Source organism: Euprymna scolopes, chromosome 11 (genome assembly GCF_053919585.1).
Source record: "Euprymna scolopes isolate OS-2025 chromosome 11, ASM5391958v1, whole genome shotgun sequence".
NCBI lineage: Eukaryota > Metazoa > Mollusca > Cephalopoda > Sepiida > Sepiolidae > Euprymna > Euprymna scolopes.
In genome coordinates, this window is record NC_136492.1 from 99,420,793 (window position 1) to 99,446,877 (window position 26,085).

Sequence of the window (26,085 nt, forward strand, 5' to 3'; positions counted from 1 at the left end):
TTTACTGCTGATAACACCAAAGACAACTTTCTTTGCATCACTCTGAACATGTATATGGATAAGGTAGCAAGGGTCTTGATCTTCAGGTCTTAGCAAAACACAATTTCCTCCCAGCTATGGATAAAATAACAATTTGTGTGCAGCTAATCACATACAACAGATATCATGATTTGGCATTCAACAACCAACAGAGGCTGTAAGATAGACCCAGAAAAGCAACCCTGCAATATTGAAGAATTCTTTAAAAACAATTAACAATTATATTAACCAATCAAACAATAGGATTTAGAAGTGTAATCAACCTATGAGGCGGTGGTCAAGTATCCACACATGCAAATGAACTGATGGGTGTTCACCGATCAAGCATAAGCAAAATACTACTATTTTTCCTTTTTGTTTCAGCTTGCTTCGGTCAAACTTCTCACATATCAAGGCGGTCTCTTCCCAGGGCTAAGACTTGACCTCTCTATGATAGGTATGTGCAAAATGAATGCTGATGTTCAAAATGTACAAACATTTTGACTCTTCCCTTTATATAAAAATTAACAAAAAATCAGGAAATTAACCAATTTCAATGAAACTTTCAGTATTTATCAAATAATGATCACAAAATATAATGAACCCATTATTTGAATCTTAGTGGAAATTATTGCTTTTTAAAAAAAAAAAAAACACCTTTACTAAAGTTATGGTTTTCAGTAATAAAAAAAATGAATCAATTTATTTTTGCTTTTTTTATGAAAATAAAGCATTATAAATTGTAACAATAAAAGAAGGCTAATTCCTTTTTTCAGGAACATTATGGAAAAATCCCCTAAACTTTGTATAACAAATTCGATATAACTCCAAGAAAAATTAATTTCTCGAACTACCAATATTATCATTGAATTAAGCATTGTTCCACACAAAAAAAATTATAACTGAAAAAAATGTCCTGTTTTTTTTTTTCAGATTACATTTTTAACAATTTTTAACGTAAGATTCTAATATTTTCCTTGCCTGAATGAGTGTGCAATCTTCAGTGTAACATAATTTTTATATGATCTTGAAAAATAAAAAAGAATTGAATAAATTTGAAAGCAGGAACAGAAAAAAAAGAATTAAATTAAACAATGGTAAAAATTATACAAATGTTCATGATAGTAATGTACAGAGGAAAAAAAAGAAAACCAGCACTCTCTACCTCCCTCCAACTATCTGACGTCATTTTCAGATAATCTTTTTATTTTCTGACATTTTGGGCTTCTGTAGAATCCATGCTTAGACGACTTTGTTTTGCTTGTGCAAAGCTAGGATCTCTCACTTTTGGGACTGATTAAGCTATTTTTTTTTTTTTTTTTTGTACAAGCAAGGTATTGCTTTTATTATTTAATTCAATATCTTAAGACTTTACTAATTATCTTTGAAAAAGACCCAGAAAACTAATATTTATCTTTCAAGTGATTTTTACAATGAATTTATTTAACTTCAAAATTTAGCTGAACTTGTCAGTTTCTGGATGTCACTGTGAAAACATTTTTCATTATAACTTTTTTTACATGTGTACAAATATTTTTTTCAATTTGGAAATTAACTTTAAGCTTTAATCTTTCAAAAGGTAACATCCCTACAAAAAAAACCTACAAAAAATTATGATAACTCGGCTTTCTAAACTGTGTCCCTCTTTTCCACCAGTAATGGCCATACATACTATATGAGATACATAGATATTCGAATAGCCCATTAAAGTTCCCATTTACCTATCAAACACTGAGTTAGTAAAGAAGTTGAGAACATATTTTTCCTCTCCCCAATCGACCATTTAAATATGTTTTAGTATACCTTTCAAGTTTGATGCATTTATGCACCACATGGGTTTATCATCTTCTTCATAAAACAAGTTACATCTTTTGCATTTTGTTCTTCTTCTGGTTTCCATGTGCCGATAGCAGAGAGGGCACATCTTCTGTTTCTTTAAAGTAAGATTATTTGTGACCTTACTAGTACATCTCCCCTGATCCTACGTATGATCACACATAAAACATTTGGGAGATGCTGGGTGCCTGTTCACACGGTCTCTCTCCAATTGTCAGAAATCTTTCACTCACATTCTCTGAAGACATATCAGAACAAACCGTTGGTGGGCCTGGTCCCACTATGGGTCACAGATCTTTCACGTGGTATGGCATTCTGTTGACCGATATGTTCTGTGCACAAGTAATTCCAGTCACATGCCCACTTCATATTTTGTGATACATCGTCCATGTGGAGCCTTTATCCACATTTGGCCATTCGTTTTGAAGATATATCGTTTTTGATTGTGTACTGGTGCTGATATTTCATTGATTTCTTTCAGCCGTATGCAGTACTAATAGACCAATAGACCATCTTGGCAGGTGCTATAGTAAAGTACATCATCCTTTGGTATGACATTGTACTAGTATACTGCTTCTGGTATAGTACACCGTATTCTGGCAGTTAGCATTTTAACAGTTCAATGATACTATTACCAGAGAGGACATATACACAGCAGAATCAAAGTCTAACTTTCTATTGATTTAGAAAGATTTTAAACAAGCTGCTCAGAAAGGCAGTGTCATTATCTGCCAAAATTACTATCGGCAGGCCTAACTCATAGATAAGTGTCTCCAGCAAGCTGATTACACTTGTCAAAGCTTGCCTAGAAAGACATAGCCATATAGCAAACTGAATGGGACCATATTCAATCAGTGTCAAAAAATGGATACCATGGATAATATCCATTGCCATGTTTGTTTAACATTCAAAGCACCCTCTGACCAGTGCATGGATGACGGATCGATCGGCTGACACTTTTCACATTCTCTGATGACAGTTTTCATAGCAGTTCTAGAAACTTCAGAGTTGATCGATTTCACAAAGTAGAGTGTGTATTTAACATCAGGATGACCACTTTGTTAGTAAACAATCTTGATCTGGTCAAACCTGACAATGTTTCTCTTAATTGCATCAAGCCACCTCTGAGGCACTCTAGTCAATCAATCTGTGTTGTTTTGGCTAGATTTGACCAAGAATACATCCATCAACAGTATATATTCCTTCAAGACTGTTAACAAATCGTTGAATCAGCATCAGACTTGTAGCTTTTTTTTGTACCTTGGCCCTACTGGTACGGGTATCTGAGATCCAGTTATGGATACAAACAAAATCAGTGAACAAATGCAAGATAGTTGTCTTCCAGAGGATTGCCAAATTTATTCCTTCAATAATAGCATTGAGTTCTGTGAGGTTAATATGTTGCAAGTCCTTTTTTGGACGTAATCAACAAGCATTCTGTACTACAGCCCCATCGCATAGCAATGACATGCTGGTAGCAAGAGAGTTTACATGAAGTCATACTGTAAGGTCTTGGCTGTCAATGTACCATTTTCCCTGTGCTAAATCTTCTTTGTCCAGAAAGGTAGGGTCCTCCTTTATCATGGTATTGAGTCGTCAACTTTATCATCCCACTCAGTGGTAGCATCAGATGCTCACCATTTGAACACCACAGTAACATGAAACAAGCCATCCACAAGAATGTGCATAACTAATTTTCAACATAACGAAAATATATCATGTCACATGATATTTGGGATTTTGTTCACACTTCTCCAATACAGAGAATTATCCTCTATCCAAACCGGAAAACTTGTGCATTCATGCACCATCCTGTAATCTCTCTGGCTTTTTTGCTGAAGAGGTCAAAGCTGTAGAGATGCTCCTTCAAACACACCATGGGCACAACACTCTTGCCCACATACACATCATTAATATAGGTAGATGTTACCTGCTGTATGCCCTTCATCTAAATAGCATCAACAATTGTTTGCACAATAGATGATGCCACATTGAGTCTAAACCCCATATGAGTCAGGCAATACCTTTGTCTATAAACTAGTACAGTTTGATAGAGTCACAGTGATTGGTGCACATTTACTTGAAGGCATGCTTTGCAAAGGTCTAACATCAGTACATTTAATCCTACTCACTGTTATCCTATCCACTATTCTCTTAACTTTTCGTTGTATATGTCCATGTGGGCCATAAATAGGTCCACATATTCATTTAACTCCCAATAGTCGAGCATTAGCCTCACCTTTTGCTGGATGATTGCTATTAGTCCGGGGACCCCAAATTCTCTTCTGGATAAGGAACCAATCACACATTATCAATCCAGGCGTGTAGCTCTTGATTATATTCTGCACAAGCTTTTTCAGGGATGTTATATTCCATTTTCTGTTGCAACATTTCTCTGGTGGCTGATCACCAGACCATTACCAGACCACTGTCCAAGATTTAATATGTTGGTCAAACGCCAAATGCTAAAATCAGGTTCCAGCTGTATTGTCACACGCAGAGTGAGAGGTGCCTTAAAAAAATGTACCTTACCTCTTTCGTCAATATGCATTTCTTGATGAAGTTCATTCGTTGTGGGAGGTCGAATATGAATGGTTTGCTGTTGACTACCAGTATGTTATTTTCTCGAGGATTTCTGTTGGTCACTGTTAAAGTTATACTGCCAACACCATGGCTTAGAAGTTATTTCCCACCTGCTGTCAAAATTGTGGTACATTTCCATACTTTGCGTTAACATAACAACCTAATCACAATGGATAAGAAGCAGTCACAATACACCAATTCTATATAATCTAATCAAGTGATTTTTACCTTTATTACAAGGAGCACTTTTTTAGTTTATGTCCTTATTGCTAGCACCGATAACAGTGTCTTCAGGAGCACTTTTTTAGTTTATGTCATTATTGCTAGCACCGATAACAGTGTCTTCAGGAGCACTTTTTTAGTTTATGTCATTATTGCTAGCACCGATAGCAGTGTCTTCAGGAGCACTTTTTTAGTTTATGTCATTATTGCTAGCACCGATAACAGTGTCTTCAGGAGCACTTTTTTAGTTTATGTCATTATTGCTAGCACCGATAACAGTGTCTTCAGGAGCACTTTTTTAGTTTATGTCATTATTGCTAGCACCGATAACAGTGTCTTCAGGAGCACTGTTCTTTCTTTGCGTCCAGGTTGCCAGCAGTCTCTGGCAAAGTGATTGGGACCTCCACAATTGTGGCACTGCACTGCAACTGCGTCCTGTTGGTCAGGTGTTGAAGATGGATCCACAAGCACATGAGGAAAAGCTCTGCACCATCCAGCTGCCACATCAATAGGTTTATCCACCTCTACCCTTTCTATCATGAGAGCTTGAGCCCTTGAAGAGATGCAATTGTTATCTAACTAAATCAGCAAGTCCTGACACAAAAGTGCAACTGAGCCAGTGGTCAGAGGTTTTCTTTCTGGAGGTCATCTAAGTTTTCATCCCTGTTTCCTCAGGGTGCAAACAACAAGATAAACTTGTCAAATTCAACAAAATGTTCAGTGCAAAAGCCATGAGGAGGGCTTGTTTTACCTGCTTTAAATCTTCCCTCTAGTCATGGCTCTGTTAGTATATCTAGTCGATATACTAACAGAACCTCATCTCTCAACCTGAGTGGTAGAACATGCTCAACGTTGTCAACAACACATATTTCATGCACCAACTCCACGTATTTGGACACTGTGTGATTGGGTGAGATGCCATGAAATTCAGGAATCAGCCGAATGTCAAACATTTTGCCTGCCATTTTCATTTGGTTATTTGTTAGCTGACATAGGTTGTTTAGTAGGGTTTAGAATTTTTGTTAATGTGGAATCAACCAATCGGACAGTAATCAAGTTTCCACAAACGCAAATGAACTGATGTATGTTCACCAATCAGAGATGAGTAAAATATTGCCCCCCCCTTCAAGTTTGTTTCCTTTTATGCTCATTAAATCTCGCCACTTCACGTGGAATTATCACGTTCTTCTCCATAAAAAAGTAATACCTCTAGAAGCAGAAAGAGCACACTTTTTGTTTCTTTGAAGTAAGATTGTTTGTGGCATTACTACTACAATTATAGTCAACAGAATTATTATCTGAGTGCTTTTCAATATAATGTCTTTTTAACTGGTGGAACTTTTTAATTCTCAGCCAAAAAGAAGTAAAGTTCTAGAGTATGTGATATCATCTCATGTTTTTGGTTCCCTTCAGCTTGTTGCATATATTAATGAGATGGTTATCAACCTAAAGACTGCCACAAATGACATCAAGTTGTAATATAACTCTTCCCTGCAATCAGACAAAGCCAACTGAAACTAGTTGTGGACAAGTATGTCCCCCTGAATTTTGGGAAGAAAAATCCAGCATCAATCTCAGTCCTAATATCAATCAGTCTTCTTGTGACCATCTTTGAATCAAAGCGCATTTCTAATATTGTCCACTTTACAGAAAAGTTTTGCTGAGCAGTGCCAAGATATAATAAAAAAAAGTTTTTTTAACTAAATTTTATTAATTAAAAAAAAAAACATTAAGAAAAACATAATTTGATTTTATCACAAACATTTCACTCTCTTTGAAGCATCATGTTGGAGTGTACAACTTGGTTCACAATGTTGTACAATAAAGCAGAAAAGTTATGTAAACATTTTCAAGTTGAATTTTGTTTCAGATATTTCATTCAAGTTAAAATCATGTCTTTTATGTACTGTCCACAATGAAAATCATTTACATAAAAATCAATCTTTCAAAAGATTCATCAAAACTTAAGTCAATTTATATATATCCAATGAAAATTTTTTTAAAATCTAATCTCCAATAAAGTCCCTAACCCTAACCCTTTTTCTACTAAATTTTTTTTGCAAGAAAACGTTTTCAGTTTTAGTTTATCATAAAAATCTAAAAAAAAAAAATAGAGAGATATTAATCCTCATTTTAACATCTTGCTTGAAAAAATAATGAAAGATTTATTTTTCTAAGCAATGCTTACATTATTTTTTATTTACTTAATATTAGTCTTCAATTCATTTTTTCACTTGTCATGCAAGTAAAAATGTGCCAGGCGGAACCATTTCAAGTGTTTAGAGGAAGCGAGAAAGCAAACAGCAAATCAGACAATCCCTATCATCTGAAATAAATTTGGGAAAAAATCTAAATAAAAAGTCAATTTTTTTAATCATCAGAAATGATAATGATTTATATATCAAAACTGAAATCACACAATTTTATGATTTTATATGAATATGAATATATTGTTTTATCGTTATTTCCATGGCAAGTGCTCGTCTGAGCTCCAATCCCTGGTCCCCTCTCACCAATCTTTCACGAAAAACACCCGTCTAGCTGAAACCACTGTCAAAAATTTTCCCCACTCTTTATTTGTGCCAAAACCAAAACGTAGATTCCATGAACAAAGCTTCTTTCTTAGAAGTGCACGCCTGTGGAACTCTGTTCTGTTTGCCTGTTTCCCACCTGACTACAACCTGGATGTCTTCAAGTCCAACATAAACAAATTCCTAATGAACCGCCCCCTTAAGTAAGACACCTTATTAAATCTCAACATTAATGTACTGTACACGCAATAACTATTATCCCTGAGTGGCTTCCGGGCCTTGATAAGTGGTGACACTACTAAAGTATATTTTTTGTCGCCATTTTTGACAAAGAGTGTTATATACTTGTATGTTTATATATACTAAATGTGGATACTTCTTGTTTCAGAAGTTTTTAGATACGAATTGATAATTTGTAATAACTACCGTTCTCATCTTGGTTCACAGTATTACTACTTGTTATGATGGATTCTTTTTTTTGACAGTTATTTTTGTCTTTCAAATCAAGTGAATTTTAATAAAGTAATAGCACGTTATTATCCAAGAAACTATTCTAAAATGCAAAAAAAGTAATGTGCTTAGGCAAATTAACAGTTGTATTTATAATTGGATGGAATAAACGTTCTTTCATATTGAACAAAAATTCTGTTATAACATAACTGACCCTCTCCTCCATCCCGGTTGAATTAGCACATCTTGTTGCTTACGACTTCAATCAATTAGATACCGTTTTAATTCATCAACTACACATTTCAAACGAAGAATGTCAAGAAAACTACAAGCACATTAATAATCATTCATTTCAATAGCATTTTGTGCAGTTATTTTCATTTAAATGTTCTCGGGGATTTTTTTCCTTCGCTGATTTTCTGCGCTGAGTAAGTGAATAAGTATATTTATGTTGAGATAATTTGTCATTTAGATTTAACTACAAACTTGTTTGATTAGTAAATATGCTTTAAAGATAACCTTTACAAAAATATATGATGAAACATTTAAGTGTATTTAAATATGATAAAATATTTAGATGTATTTAAATATGATGAAACATTTAAATGTATTTAAATATAATGAAACATTTTAAATGTATTTAAATATGATGAAACATTTTAAATGTATTTAAATATAATGAAACATTTTAAATGTATTTAAATATGATGAAACATTTTAAATGTATTTAAATATAATGAAACATTTTAAATGTATTTAAATATGATGAAACATTTTAAATGTATTTAAATATGATGAAACATTTTAAATGTATGTAAATATGATGAAACATTTTAAATGTATTTAAATATAATGAAACATTTTAAATGTATTTAAATATGATGAAACATTTTAAATGTATTTAAATATAATGAAACATTTTAAATGTATTTAAATATGATGAAACATTTTAAATGTATTTAAATATGATGAAACATTTTAAATGTATTTAAATATGATGAAACATTTAAGTGTATTTAAATATGATGAAACATTTAAATGTATTTAAATATGATGAAACATTTAAGTGTATTTAAATAATATAAAACACTTAAGTGTATTTCAATATGATGAAACATTTAAATGTATTTAAATACGATAAAACACGTAAGTGTATTTCAATATGATAAAAAATTTAAATGTATTTAAATACGATAAAGCATTTAAATGTATTTAAATACAAAACATGTAAATGTATTTAAATATGATGAAACATTTTAATGTATTTAAAAAGAATGAACCATTTAAATGTATTTTAATATGATGAAACACTTAAGTGTATTTCAATATGATGAAACATTTTAAATGTATTTCAATATGATGAAACATTTAAATGTGTTTAAATATGATAAAACATTTAAATGTATTTGAATACGATAACGCATTTAAATGTATTTAAATATGATGGAACATTTAAATGTATTTAAATACAAATCATTTAAATGTATTTAAATATAATTAAACAGTTAAATGTATTTAAATATGATGAAACATTTAAATGTGCTTAAATATAGAGCAAGCACATATTTTTTATTGCGTGAAAATCTATAACAAGATGACATTTTAACAAACTGGCAATTTTGTTCAGTTTCTAATATAAAAACAACTTTTAAATGGAAAAACAAAAATAAACTGGAAAATGCAACATAATATATTAAAAAATTATATATATATATATAAAGTATATATAAATAAAATAATTTTATATATTTTCAAAATATTCTTTCGTCTTAAAATTAAAAATAATACACTGCATTTTATTCATGAATACATTTTATTATCTATTTAAATTAGTTGATAGAAAAAAATCAACACTTGTTTGATCTGACTGCCAACATTGAAGAACAATTTTGTTTTAAGTGAGTATTTTATTTAAAAAGAAAAAAACGATCTTTACCTCAAGACAAAAAATGTATAAAACATATGAAAATATTGCAGAAAAGGAGATGAATTACACTTTACCATCAAAATGTGAAGTGTTTAATTGATAGTTACTAATTTTAAAACTGCTAAATTATTTAAAACATAAAAATTCCAACACTAAGAGTATAATATAAAAAACCAAGTCCTAGATATGAACAATTAGGATTGAATTTTAAAAAATATACATTTTCTCAAAAAACAAAATTAATTTAGAAAAGAAATTAAAACTGAAAATATTAGCATTTTAATATAGAAATAAACTACAGCATTAGTTTTTCTTGTAGCTAAAACAAGTCACCATATTTTTCTTTTAAGGCATAACGTTTCATGTAAAAATATCAATTTAAAATTTCATTTTTACTTGGAATCTCTGAATGAGCCCAAATTTGATGTTTATTTGTAAAAACGTACGTCATGGTAAAAAAAAAAATGCTAAATTTTGTTCAGATTTTACAAGGTCAGATAGAGATCTGGCCTTGTAAAGTATGATGAAAGTGTTCACAGTCGAAGAAGAGGCCTTTCTCAATTTGTCCCTGCTCCCCCAGCAAGAGTGCAACTTTTTTGAAGATCTAAATACCCTTGCTGCCAGATTAAAAACTAATATTGTTTTTAAATTTTAAACAGAGACATTGCCAGAAAGACTGTATTCTATCAGTTTTGAGACAATGGACATCTCCTATAAGGGTAACTTTTGCTGGGTGGTGCAATCCCCATTTGCACTAGTGAACTGACATTGACTGAGTCCAGTGGCAAAAAATCTATGGTCCTCATTTATAGCTGGGAAATGCCAGGTGCGTTTCAAGTGGAGAGAGTAGTGAAAATGATTTCAATTAATTACACTATACCATCTTTACACCCGATCAATACTGATTACATCCATTGGTCCCAACCCCCAAACTGAATATTATAATATTATAGAATCTAAAAAATAAGAATTAAAAACTTAATATGTTGTGATGGGATGATTCCAAAAGGACATTAAGTCCTAGGCAACACCAAGCCTTTCTGCTCGTATGAATGCACGCACACACACGCACACACACACACACACACACACACACACACACACACACACACACACACACACACACACACACACACACACACACACACACACACACACACACACACACACACATTTGATACAAACAAGAAAGTTTATAGTGAAAAAGTAAATATCTGCTAGAATTGCTTGTGCAAATTCTACGCAGTTAGAATATAAACGGGTGATGTGTGTGGGTAGTAACAATGATGTATCAATGTTTATAGGCTCCAAGGTTTACAACGCCTATTTTTAAAAATAAGATTTAAAAAAAAACACAGAAAAAAGATAATAGTTGTAATAGTTGTATAAAAGCTATAACGAACAAAAATTTACATTTCTTTATTTTACAATAAGAAATAATGGTCACCATAAATATCTGTATGACTTGTTTGAATTTAAACAAAAATTCTGTGAAAAGTACAATTCTTATAATGAAAATTGTGTGCTATTAAATAATTTACTTTTAGTAAAATTAAAGTACAATTGTGAATGTTAAAACTTATTTCTGCTAATATTTTTATAACATTAAACCAAATCAAAAGATAAACACTTTAATCTGTTAATTCCAAAACAAATTTCATATATTTATGCAATGACTAAAATTGGTCATTTGAAAATGTCAAATTAAAATGGTATTAGTTTGTGAAGAAAATAATCAATATAACTTATAATTTAACAGAAAACACCACTTTAACAAATCCACACCCAATTAACAAAAGGAAAAAAGCACTAAAGTAATTAGTTTTTTTAAAAAGTGGGATTTTAAAAATACTAATAAGATAATGTTTATATCTTTTCAGTTTTGAAAAGCTCCAGATTAAAAGCAAAAAATAAAAATATGGAAACTAGAAACAAAAATACATAAAACTACTGAAAATTAAAAAAATATTCTCAACAAGATCAAATCACAACCTCTATTGGACTCAACATATACTGAAGACTATTTTTCTATATGTAAATTATTTTTAAACTACAATTCGATATGATTGTTATCTGCTTAATATTACAATTACTTACATTTTTATGATTTTTTTATGTTAACAAAGCAATCTATAAATGAAAATGGTTGGACAGAAATAATTGATGAAGAATTTATCAGAAAAATATTAGAATAAAAAATATATTTCTAGATAAATAATGAAAGTCATTGTATTTCTAAAAGAGTTTAAAAACATGTACAGTAAAATTAAAATAAGTAAACGTGTCATCAAAATATCTATTTCGCCAATGTACTTGATATTCACCTATTTGCTATGATTTGGAAACATTTTCTGTCGGTTTATACTTTTATGGTAACTCTCACTTCTTAGGCCAAAATTTTCTATACTAAAAAGTGTTGTTGGTTTAACTAATTATTAATTAGTTAAGAACTAAAAATATTTTAAATGATTATTTTACATTAAAATTTATAAAGAATGCAAAAAAGGTAGTAAAATCAAGGTTTTAAATGTTCCTTTTATTCATAAAAATTCTGTAAATAAATGCGTAACTCTCATAAGTATTTCTGCAAACAAGAAGAATTAAAAATAAATATAATTCTTGTAACCTTGTGTTCAAATAGTCTAGCTGGTGCCAAGAACAGCATTTCCTAAATAGGGTTCTGTGGAAGAAACCAGCAAAGGAATGTGGCAATATTGCTAAACGTTTCAAAACAATTTCATAATTATACAAACGGTTACATAGAATTATAACGTTTGGCAAAATTGCAAAAATAAAATAAGAAACTTGTTTAGACGAAACTATTTGAAAACCCTACCCTGTCATAAGTATTAGTAATTTATGTTTTACGTTTTTGTGGTTTATACGAAAATTGAAAGATTTTTTTTTTTTGATTACTATTTCAAAATGGATGACTTAATATTATTTTTGTAGCCCTACTAGTTTTAAATAAATTTCACACATGTAAGTTTATTGTAAAACGAAAATGTTTATGATTAGTTGTATTACAAAAGTTTATATTATTTAATATAACAAGGATTTAGCAAAATTATCTTTAGTTAAATGTTTCAAACAAACACACAAACGTGTTTAATAAAATATATTTAAAAACAAACTTTACATATATTTAATAAAGTAATTAACTGAGAAAACATTTTTGTCTTAATTATTCATCCAAAGCATCAAAATATTGAATAAAATGTTGAAGTGATTAAAAAAAAAATGGCGGATTATCTTTGTTGCTTACATAATTTCTAAAACCACTTCTGAGGTTTGAAACTGGATTCTCTCGTTTGGTGCAACTGTTGTAAGAATCATTTTTTTTTTTTTTTTATATTCTGAATGCAATAGTTGTGCATAAATCAGAATTAATCTCCACAAATGTATTAACATTTTTCTAATAAATGACTAATGAACTATATTAATTATTAAATTAAATTAAATATTAGACAATATAAGTGGTAATTATTTAATTAATAATTGAAATAAAATTACAGGCATGGTCGTTAAAAAGAATTAAAATAATTTTGATAGAAAACTTTAGGAAATATATAATTTTGATATCACAAATAATTTTCTAATATCTATTATTGTATATTTTTTTTATTATATGGACAGGTCTATTTTTAAAATTCACATTTTATCAAAGGATTTACTTGAAATTAACAAACATCCTTTTTATGAATTACTTATTATGGTATGTGTTATAAAATTTCAGCACATTTGTCTGCAGCATTTAATTATAAAATATTAAATTTTTGTTATATTAAACAATACCAAGTCTTGTAATAAAATAACGATATTTTGTACTTTTTTTCCAATAATAAAGTAATATTGATAATTTGAAAGCACACTGTTTTAATAAAAATGGTGTTCACAGTAATATTATACTGTGTAGAAATATTAGACAACAACCAGGTTATTTTTCCTCCATGAATATTTATGAAAAATAAAATGTAACATGGTTTATCTCATTTAAATAAATCCGAAAAGAAAAAAACTACTTTGAATTAAAGAAAATATGGGAAACATGAATGGACATATTTGTTTTTGAGTCTAATGTTAACAAGATTTTTATTCAGAGATCTGCATTTCATGATAGCATCAAAATATACTTATATGTAACATGTTTACAAAAGAGATTGAACATTTTTCCCTTGATTTTTAATGTTTCTTTAAACGTTTTCCATTAATTTTTTATTGTATTTTCTTCATAACAATAAAAACTTATTTTTTCATTGAAATTACAATAGAATGGCTTCACTTCTATCTTCTATCGTGTTTTGTTTTTTTTGTTTTTTCTTATTTTTTAGCTTTGGCTAGCGTTTTTTTTTTTTTACGTAGGCATCACCACTTATCAAGGCCCAGTGGCCACTCGAGCATAAGGGTTAAAGAGTGTAGAGTAGTCAATTGGACAGTATAGTAATTGTCAGTAATGGAAATTCAGTAAATTTGTTGACTTAAGGGGAACGGCTTATCAAGAACTTGTTTACATTGAACTTGAAGACAACCATATTGTAGTCAGCTGGACCAGCGTTTCTACCCCCCCCCCCAAAAAAAAAAAATAATAATCATAAAATTTCGTCTGACACTTTCCGGCGATTTACGTAACCTATGCTGTATCCATATTCTGCTTCCGATATTTTTTTGTTTTTTCTCTTAGTAAAAAGACTTTTGTGTAAACATTCTTAAAAACTTGGTGATAAAAATGTAAAAATAAGATAAATACACTTAAGAGTAGGAGACCAATTAAGGATAGGGGATAAAATATGTTTTAAACAGAATTTAAAATTTTGGTTTCATAGTTATATTTTCCGAAAAGACAGTATGCACTAGCTCAAAAAGTGTTTATAGTTTTTTTTTTTTTTTTTTTTTTTTCTTTTTTTTGGAGATTATGACATACTAAAACTTTAGGGATATCCAAATCGTTGTGTAAAATCACCAACATTTTACGCACTATTAGTGACGTCATCATTTTGTGTCTATCTCATAAGTGTACAAACTTTTTACAGATGATGCTAGATGCTTTAATTGAATCATGGAAGCAGCAGATTTTTTTTTTTTTTTTTTTTTTTTTTGCTATTGTTTATGTTAATTTTATTAATTATAGACCTCCGTACATATTTTTGAAGCAAGGCGCTTAAACCAAGTTTCAACCCCCTCTCTCTCAGAAATAAACATCTTTTAACAATAATTTCATGTTGTACTTTGCTATTTTATACTTCCCAATAATCATTTTTTATATTATATGAAAATAATTTTTTAAATTAGAAAACCTTACTCAAAAATCTATGTTTAAAACTTAATATCGCAAAATATTGGAATTTTATTCTATTTAATTCTTTTAAAAATTAATTATTTTTTAGAATTTTGCTTTTTTTTTGTTGAATTTAACTAATTATAGTATATATTATTAGGAAAAAAATGTTGATTTTTTTAAAATAATAATATTGATTTTATGTCGACTTTTTTTTATTTACAACTCCAAGCTAAGTAAATAAGTAATGGGTTTTTATATATATATATATATATATATATATATATATATATATATATATAAGTGAATTTAGTTTACAAACAAATGGCTACACATAAACATACATGTTTCAGCGAAAACCCAGTATGGGAATCGCTTCGTCAGGCCAAGGACATCTCTGCTTGTCCTTGGACTGACGAAGCGATTCCCGTACTGGGTTTTTGCTGAAACATGTATGCTTATGTGTAGCCATTTGTTTGTAAACTAAATTCACTTATTTTGGCTCTGTCTAAACATTGAGCACTCTTTTGGTGGACACACTTATATATTTTGTTTTGAACAAACAAATAATTACAACCAATACAATATATATATATATATATATATATATATATATATATATATATATATATATATATATATTGGAGTTGTAAATAAAAAGTCAACATAAAATCAATATTATTATGTTAAAAAAATCTATAAAAATTATGTTAAAAAAATCAATAAAAATGATAAAATTTGGGTATATATATATATATAATACAAGCGGAGAACCCTCGGCTTTGCCCGGTTGTAAAATACGCTTAAATATAATACATTAATTTGTCCAGATTTCGTAGATCGTATTATAGATTTGTGATTACAAAAGGAAAAGAAAAAGTATTTCGGTGCCATCAGCTAGAATCGAAATCGAAAGCAAAACTGTAGCATTCAAAGCTGGTGACGTTACCACTGTACCAACGTGACAAGCATATGAACTGATTAAAAATTAAAAAATAAACTAAGATGAATATTCAAAATGTAAAACGATTTTTTCAATTTTGACCCATTTTTTGGCCCCTTAAAAACTATTTTAAGTGGCTAAAGACCCATAAAAGAACGGTCCATAAAAAAATCCAATCATTTGAGGCCCCTAGTGCGCCGCTCTGCAACTTTGAGTTTCAGAATAGATAAACTTTGAAAATATAAAGACAGACAGACATACACCTTTATATATATATATATATATATAAATATATATATATATATATATATATATATATATATATATATATATATATATATATATATATATATATATATAAAATGAAAATTACAATTGAAATTACCAAAATGATCCAAGATGGTAAAATTAAAGTAAATTATAAATATTAAAGAATTAATATTTATAAAATTATCTCAGCCAGATATTTATTAACTGTTTGCTCATATTTTATTAACTGTTTGCTTATATATATATATATATATATATATATATATATATATATATATATATATATATATAACTACTTCATTTACTCACATAAAATTAGTATACGAAAGTATAGATTTATGCGTAAACTTTAAGTATTTACTTCAAAAGTGCTCAATACGTAGGTAGAGCTAGTTAGTAATTTATTATATATTTTATAAATTACTATATATATATATATATATATATATTGAGAAAAATAGAAAAACCGAATGAAATTATTAAAATAACGTTTCGTCCCTATTTCAGAGGACATCTTCAGGATATTGAAGTAAAAATGCAAGAAAAAAAAAGTCATAGACCATACGTTCTTTTTTTCGTATGGTCTATGACCTTTTTTTTTTCTTGCATTTTTACTTCAATATCCTGAAGATGTCCTCTGAAATAGGGACGAAACGTTGATTATTTTAATAATTTCATTCGGTTTTTCTATTTTTCTCAGAACATAACGTCAACCACCGTTGGTATTTTTATTTTTATTTTTATTTTATATATATATATATATATATATATATATATATATATATATATATATATATATATATATATATATATAATAACTATTTTTTAATTATTTAAATTTTTCAGCTTTATAAAATGTTGCAATTTTTATGGACCTAAATTTATTTTGTTTAGTTTTCATAACAGGAAATAGGGGGGGGGGGCTAAGTATGCCCAAAAAAACTTTCCCCCACATATTTTACGAAAACTGCTTTTAAAATATAAGGTTATTGTAATTTGTATACGAATTGAAAATTTCAAGAACATCTGATCATTAGTTGATGTTTGCTAGATTTTTTAGACACGGGTGTGTTTATCTTTGAAATGATCACTACATAGGACGTTGTTTTAAAGCGTCGATAATGTAAACACGATTTTGTTCTCGTATTTTCATTATTTTCATACGCTGTAAATTATTTTTAAAGATAATACTAGTTCCTGAAGCTTCTTTTAAATGGTACAAAAGTTATGATGATAATATTAAATTAAATTACAGTTACATCGTTTTACATATAGGAGGGCGGTAAATAAATCTGTGTAAAATTAAATTATTTTCAAAATCTTATTTTTATGCCAGCATGATCGATAAATAGGAGAAACGGAAACACGATGTCACGAAAAATACAACGGGGACAAAGTAGTCTTTTAGTGAAATAATTTACTTAAAAAAAAAACTATTTATAAAAGTATTGGTTCTCATAGATCTTTTGTCTCCCTGTCTATAGCCTCGTTTTCGTGTTGACGTTGTAAAACGAAAAAATTAACGCATTAAAATGGGAACTGGAACTGACAAATGAAACAAAATTAAATAGTAAATATAACAAAAGAAATTAAATTTTTCTCAAGTTTGAATACAAGTATTTCTTATTGCTTAAATTTCGAATAAATTCAATTGATTTAAATTTTAAATGCTATTTAATTATTAAAAAAATGTTTTATTTTCTTTGTGTATTTATTTTTTTTATTTTGAACAATTTCATATATAATTATTACAAAAGAAACCAACTATGAATTCATGTGTAATTACATTAAAAAAAATACTATTTCATTTTAATTTCACTTGTGTTTTATTTCTTCAATTTTGACCAATTTCATAATTTTAAATGTAAACATAATAAAGTGATTTTTATATTGTAAATACCTTCAGCAATTTTCGGGACTGCCTCCATATACCTTCCCTTGCGAAAATTGGATGCACTAGGGGGGTATATGGAGTCAGTCATGGAAATGCCGAAGCAGTTTACAATATAAAAATCACGGTGCTTCTAAATTATCAGAACGAAGTTTTGTAGTCGATAAATGGAGTTAACAGATTTTAAAAAAAAAAACAAAAAACAAAAAAAAAAAAACAATGATTTCTACTATTTTTTTTCTTTTGTCAATTCTAATAATTTACAACGTTAGCTTCCCAATTATGCAGTTGAAATTACCTGAATATTACTTGATTAAAAAAAAAACTACTTTAATCGTGTTAGCAGGTGAAAAATTGCAGTCATCTTGTTTAAATCGAAACGGAAAATTACCTCCCTTTTGAACTCTCCAGGTCTTACATAAGCAAATACGATCGTTTTCTTCAAATTCTACTCTATACTTTCTTTAATTAATAACTTTCTACCTTATCAATTTTCGTAATTTTTTTGATATAACCATCTTAAAAATACAAGGAATACGGAGATACCATTATTTTCATGTGAAATTTAGTATTACAATTTCCGAAATTTCGTTCTGATAGTGTAGATGTGGCTATAAACAGGGAGACAACGGGTACATGAGAATCAAAACATGTGTTTCACACACACACACACACACACACACACACACACACACACACACACACACACACACACACACACACATATATAAGAACTTTCTTTTATTCTCTGTGTTCCTTTCAAAATTGTCCCTCTTTTTTCTCTCTTGATAATCTCAATTCCTCCATCCAGTCCTCACTATTGGCTTTCTTTCGCTACTTCTTTACTCATTTTTGTCTATATTTCATTCCTCCTCTCTTTCTTCTCTCCCCCCCCCCTATTTTTCTAATAAATACGAAAATCATTGTAACTTTCTCACCATTTTAGTCAGATGCTAACCTGGCTAACTCTCCTCATTTGAAAAGGCCTGTAGGAAATTTAAATACATTTATAATAAGATTCAGCTGTTTACTTTTAACTCTTATATATATATATATATATATATATATATATATATATATATATATATATATATATATATATATATATATATATATATACTCCAAATCTTACCAATTAATAGTTAATTATTCAAAAAGTGTGTTTCTATTTGATTTGTAATATTGATTGACTTTAACTTCAATATGTTCCGCATGTCATTTTAAAAATATATATGCAATTTTTGAGCTAGTGCATATCGCTTTTCCGATAAAATAAGATAAGGAAACTTCATGCTTTCCTCCACCTAATCAATTTAAAGAATTATGTAATGTTTTTGCTTGTTTTTCCAGCTGTGCGATTGTTAAATTCTATCATTTAAAGTAACAAAAACAAAACAAAACAAAAATAAACTATATATATATATATATATATATATATATATATATATATATATATATTAAGTAATGTGATTGATAATTTAAAATTTAAAAATCAAATTATAATTAAATTAAAAATCCGTTTCATAAGAAGGAACAATAACAAAATCAATTATCTGTACGATCGTTTCGGAAAACAATGCTTTCTATTGTGGTATACAATTGATTTTGTTATCGTTCCTTCTTATGAAACGGATTTTTAATTTAATTATAATTTGATTTTTAAATTTTAAATTATCAATCACATTACTTAATATTGAATTAGCTCTAGGACATTTAACTATCGAGCTTATTATATATCTAAATTACAACGAGCACTTTCTGTTTCCTGTATTTTAATTAAACTAGTAATTTCACTGTTACATTAAAATACACTCAGCTCTTTAGACTATTGTTCTAATCTCCTTTAAATTATATATATATATATATATATATATATATATATATATATATATATATATATAAATGGTAATTAGTAAAAACCTTAAGAAAGTGCTCAATACTATTGCAGAGCAAATATGTTTTATTTTTTTATTACCGTTTTATCTGCTTAGTTACACATGCTTTGGTTACCGAATCATATTAACGATCCAGTAACTTCATTAGGTTTCTGTAATGTCTGATGAAGTTACTGGATTGTTAATACGATTGTTAATCGAAACGTGTGTAACTAAGCAGGTAAAACGGTAATAAAAAAATAAAACATGGATGATCGAAAATGCCTGATAAATGAGGAAATAAAATATGAAGAAATAACATTATCCGACCCTCAGGCTGAGATTAGTGTGGCATGTCTCCTGCCTTTGGTTGGGGGAGAACATCTTGCTTGACTGAAGCTTTGTTCTTTTATTTTATTTTTTTTGTTTTTTGTTTTTTTTTATGTGCTCCTCGTGAGGACGCAAATTAATATGAAGTTAATAGCATCTAACAACTAATATAGTTCATCTCTCTAAACATGTGAGACAAGTTCTTCAATTGTCTAAATATATTTTAATGGGTTTGTATTACAATCCACAAATGTACGAAAGATTGGTCAAAAAATCAAATATATATCAAATAAATGTTATAAAAGGCAAGATAAGTTACTCTTCTACCTATCTGGAAATGTTTTTAGTGGTTTTACTCACTTTAAAATGTTTAATCGGTTCGAAAATGTTACTGTTTTTAATGATATTTGTGAAGAAGACAAATGGCGGCGAGCTAACTCAAATACGTGAAGTTTGGGAAAATGAGTTAAAATTAAAAAATTATTCAAAATACTGTTAGAAACACACCCAATATATGTCACAGTAATATATATTGGGTGGGTTTCCCAATATAACAGTTAGCTCGCCGCCATTTGCCTTTTCATTGTATGATTTTCGAACCGGTTAAACGTTTTAAAGTGAGTAAAACCGAAATTACAAACTTCTCCAGATAAGTAGAAGAGTAACTTATCTTGCCTTTGATAACATTTATTTGTTATATTTAAAAAAAAAAATTCACCCCTTTTTCGTACGTCTGTGGATTGCAATACAACCCTTTTTTAAATAAATAATCAATTAAATAACACGCAATTTTATTTTTAAAATAGATGTTTGATTTTTAATATTTTTTACTAATTTTTGTATTAATAAAGTTGTCAAATAAAATCTCGTGTCTTTCTTTCTTATTTTTACAATTATTATAAAAAATGAATTTTTAAAATTATTATTATTATTATTATTATTATTATTATTATTATTATTATTATTACAACAACAACAACAACAACAACAACAACAATAACAACAACTAAGCCCTCCGCTAGGCAACGTCGTGTACATACGACCAATAATTAAAATAAAATAATCGAACTATAACAATAATTTATGTTTGTTTTTTGTTTTGTTTTTTTTTGTTTTTTTTGTTTTGTTTTAATTTCAGAGAGGAAACAAGATTGCCATTCAGAAAGTTTTAAGTCGTGAATTTAATTGTAGACGGATTAAAAAAATTAAAAAAAAACTATTAAGATTATATAGGGAAAGTGGAATGATACAAAGAAAAAAGGTGGCGGACAAAAAACTTAGTTGTTTTTTGGAGGGAGGAAAGCTTGGTCAAGCTGACATGACCTATAATTTGCTATGACGCATTTATCTCCCTTGGATGACAAAAGTCTTCCATAATTCCTTTTGCGGCGGCGGGGGGGGGGGTCGTACAGGTGTGCCAGGATATGTTATAAACAACATTCATTCAAAATAAGTGATTTTTCTTTTTTGTATATATAAAATCACGCGTATTCATTATTATGTCACGTGTTTTTTTGTCACACAAATTAGGCATTATTACATTATTGTCATCTCAACAAAGGAGCTCTAAGGCTCTCTCACATGTACTTCCTTGGGGTGGCGGGTCCCAATACTATTAAAGGAGGCATTTTACAGTGAAGACAGCAAAACTTTATTTAACCTGAAATTCGCCTGTTACGTCATATTATTACAGAGTAAACACAAAAACTTAATAAATAGAACATGTTTTTTCGTTTATTAAATTAATAAGCGTTAATTAGATTCCATTAATAATTATCAATAAATATCGCATTTTTAAATTAATAATATTTAAAATTTAATTTAATAATTTTGTAAAAATTAATTTGAATTTATATTTTTAAATTAAGTAAATAATAATACAATTGCATCCGTATATTTGCTATGTTTTTAATGTTTAATGACTTCAAAAATAACAACACAATTTATTTATAAATGCAAAAATAGAACATTAAACAAATAGCCATGGCATAAATGACTTAACAGAAAAATTATATGGATTTATCCCCTCCCCACACACACACACACTAGGTGTTAACTTGTGTAAGGGCAAATTGTCAGTTATAGGGTTTATAAAAAATAATTCAAAATGTGGTGATTCCTAAGATTAAGCCTTCTATGGAATGTTGGTGTTGAAAAGAAAATATGCCGTTGGGATAAAAAAAAAAAAAAAAGAAAGAAAGAAAGAAAGAAAAATACATCATATCAAAATTCACGGAAATTAATCCAGTATTTTTGTTTTTAAAAATCACATTCAAGATTTATAGCCAGCATTTTGGACATTTTCAAGGTCAAGGGATATAATTCAAATTTTAATTCAATTTAATAAATTTTTTTAACATCGTACAACAAAACTTGATTTATTTTTTTGTAATAAAAATATTGGATAAATTTAAGCGAATTTTAGATTTTTTTTATCCTAACAAGTAAGTACACCATAAAGTTTTTGTGATTTTTTAACATTAATATTCCATATAGGGGTTAATTTTTAGAACCATCTTCTTGTTTTATCTTTTATTTAATAAATATACGATTATTATTATTATTATTATTATTATTATTATTATTATTATTATTATTATTATTATTATTATTATTACCACCACCACCACCACCACCACTACTACTACTACTACTACTACTACTACTACTACTATAAATGCACACAAACACATTGATTAATCACCAGAGATAATTCATTTTAGTCAATCATTCATTTAAATTTTTCATCAACATAAAACTGATTATATTTCTAAGATTCTTAAATCATTCAACAAATAAAATGAAAACTATTCAACGTTCAACTATATAAACGTTTTTTTTAAATGATTTTACAGACCATTGAGTGCTACTTTATTGAATATAATTTTAAAAAAATGATCATTTATCAACTTGTAAACTCGTTTGATTACCTATTCAAATAATCAAAAGGAAATATGAGATCACAGTTTACCAATTTGTTACAAATGATTAGAGCAATTTACTTTTTCAAATCAGATGAACAGGTGCGTTGTTTACACATGTTCGTTGCAAAGACATCAATTTCAATTATTACCATATGGAAACATTTGTTTAATTTGCAATGCTTTTCGTTTTACAGATGCAAATAAATAAACGGACATTTGACATTTTAGTAGAATAAATGTTGTTTGTAGAATCTGAAAATTGGTCAGATTAGTAAAAAAAAATATCTTCAAACAATAAAAGTTAAGGAAACAGACGATCAATCAGTTGATTCTTATAAAATGTTTATGATGTATATAGTTGATACACTAAGTAAATGACATAAATTAGTTTAACGGAAATTAGTCTAAAACAATTTGCTTTGATTTGCCGACTCATTTCTGATCTATTTGAGTTTTAAAAAAATAAAAAATATAAGCATTTTAAGTTTTGTAGTTATTGGTTATGAGTAAAGTAATAAGAGGTCCGGTCCGATACCTTACAATAAACAAGATGTCGGATCTCTTAATATTCATATCTAATAATTAATGACCTTAAAATGTTTATAACTTCTCTTAAATATTTTTTAATTTAACGCAAATAGGGCACAAATGAATAGGTAAAACAAAATATATTGCTTTTGATTAATTGCACAGCCGCATTTTCTTGTTAAATAATTTATTTCGTTAATAGTAACGTTTACCTCGTAATTATTTTGTTTCGTTAAAGTGTTCATGACAAAAAAAATGTTTTAATTTGCTTGGATAATTTGTTAGAAAATCAAATTAAAGCATACTCTAAATTTAAACAAACGAGTTGTGAGGTTTCTTCCAATAATCACTAAAAAAAAAATCAGCCATATGCGCTCAAATCCTGTGCGTGATTTGTTGCAGATTGTAATAACTTGTTGATCATTTATTGCGTGATTATTATTTACAACTATTAGATTGGCGTCGGTTTTGTTTTTTGTTTTTGTTTTTCATTTGTTTTTTGTTTTTTGTTTTTTGTGTTTTTTTTTACAGAAATAAAAACTTGGAATAAATTAAAAAAAAAAAAGATTGAAATTTCCACATTTTCTTTCCCAAGAATTGGAATTTGCAATAATCGTTTATTTATACTTTTTTATCACAAAAATGTTTCTCTAATAAATTAAATTTGAGTTTTAAGCCATATAAAACGATTTTAAATATGTTTTAACCACAATTTACAAAATGCAAGCGAAGTTTTGCAATATAATTTTATAAAGACAACTATATCCCCTTGCAAAGTCTTCTTTTAATTTTACAAAAATAACAGACATTATATTTTATTTTCTATAAAAGAAGGCAAAAATGAAGAAAAAGTAAAATGATATTAACTCCATTTTATATATATATATATATATATATATATATATATATATATATATATATATAGTTTTAATTTTAAAATGAAAACGTGTTTTGTAAGACATGCGAGTGGTTTTCATCACGTAATAATGTCGAGTTTATATTTCAGATTGCTATTGAAAAAATGTAATTTCAAGTTGGGCCAACGGACAGAGAAATGTGGAATATGTTTGTGATTCATAATTTAATTATTAACACTAAAACTGAGATCAGAAGATTTGGAGAGGATGTTTTTTCCTAGATAAAACGGAAATGAAAACTACAATTGATATGTGCTTTCAAAGAAACCATGTACAATGCGTCGTCCGTGTCGCCGTGTGTGAAATGACTTACCTTTGGAGAAAGTGTGTTTCGTATATTTAAATCAACAGTAGGTGCTTGCTTGATCCGCCGGTGGATAGTTGTAGTGGAAGTGTTTGTTGTTGGGTTGTAAAGAGGGAAGAATAAATATGTTTAAAAAATAAAGATGGAATGAAAGAAGAAGTGAAACTAGTCAACAGTGAATGCCTTGTGGGAAGTGGTGTTCCTTCCCAGACATTTGACGAGGAAGAGGACAGACACACTAACACGCAGCTGGTGTCGGAAGGGGCGCAGTAGACGAAGTCGGCTTTTCTCTTTTTTGTTGTGTTCAACAATCGCTTTCTTCACTTACGCAGAACACACACTCTCTCTCTCTCTCTCTCTCTCTCTCTCTCTCTCTCTCTCTCTCTCTCTCTCTCTTTCTTTTTTTCCTTTACTGCACCAGGGACAGCAACCACTACCGCAGTGTAAACTAGTAGGCTAGCTGGGTTGAAGAAGAAGAATAACGTGAATCGCGCAGATCATCACAATAGCAAGTTGTTGCTCACGGTTTCTGAGTCACGATTTTAGATACAGCACACCCGCATGCCTACACACACACACACACACACACACAGGAAACACCGCCGTCGCCGCGCACTTGCACACACGCGCATTCGCGTACTCTGACAAAACGGAGAAAGTCACTGAATTAAAGATAAACGTTATTTTAACGCAACTGTATGCACGAGGCTCAACTGGTCAGTATGAGTCACATTCGTTCTGACTAAAAAAGCTTTTCAGAAAAGAAAGCTATTCCTCTTCTCTCCGCCATGCAGGATAGCTTAGTTCATCAAACTATAAAGCAACAATAGGTGTTTGTTTGTTTGTTTTTACGTACGGTTTTATTTAACTTTTTCAATTTCTTTGTTTAGAATAAAAATAGAAAATCTACCAGCGTCCAGGGTTGTTTTCTAGGGGAGGGGGTCACTATTATTCCCCTTAAAGTTGGATTCATTAATTGAATAATATTTTAAAAGTAAGCTGGTTTTCTTGGTATCGTTTAAAAAAAAAAAAGAAGAAAATGCAAAAGTAATCGTACGTTTTCAAATTATTAAAGTAAAGTACGTTTCTGTGGGTAAAAGCTGGAGACATTTTACAACTTAGATTATGCTGGTAAAATTGAAATGTAAAAATATAACATTAATCTAACTCATATAACCTTTGTACTTTTCATAATTCTTCACTTATATTAACGTTCGTACTTTTAATCTTTCTTCACTCGTATTCACATAACTTTTGTAATT

The 26,085-nt window shown here is 28.8% G+C and overlaps 1 protein-coding gene across 25 annotated transcripts in view; it reads right to left on the reverse strand.

Annotated features, from left to right (window-relative positions):
* The window catches only part of LOC145287978 (muscleblind-like protein 1), a 200,651-nt gene extending 175,104 nt beyond the window's left edge, over positions 1-25,547 (reverse strand). For 18 of the 25 annotated variants that reach the window (XR_013869248.1, XR_013869247.1, XR_013869241.1 and 15 more), the window contains exon 1: positions 24,833-25,538. The gene's annotated coding sequence lies outside the window, so the exon portion shown is untranslated. Of the gene's footprint in view, positions 1-24,832 lie in introns of all 25 variants that reach the window. The other 7 variants (XR_013869243.1, XM_080135964.1, XM_080135961.1 and 4 more) reach the window with 5 other exon arrangements.
* Between the last annotated feature and the right edge of the window lie 538 nt (positions 25,548-26,085).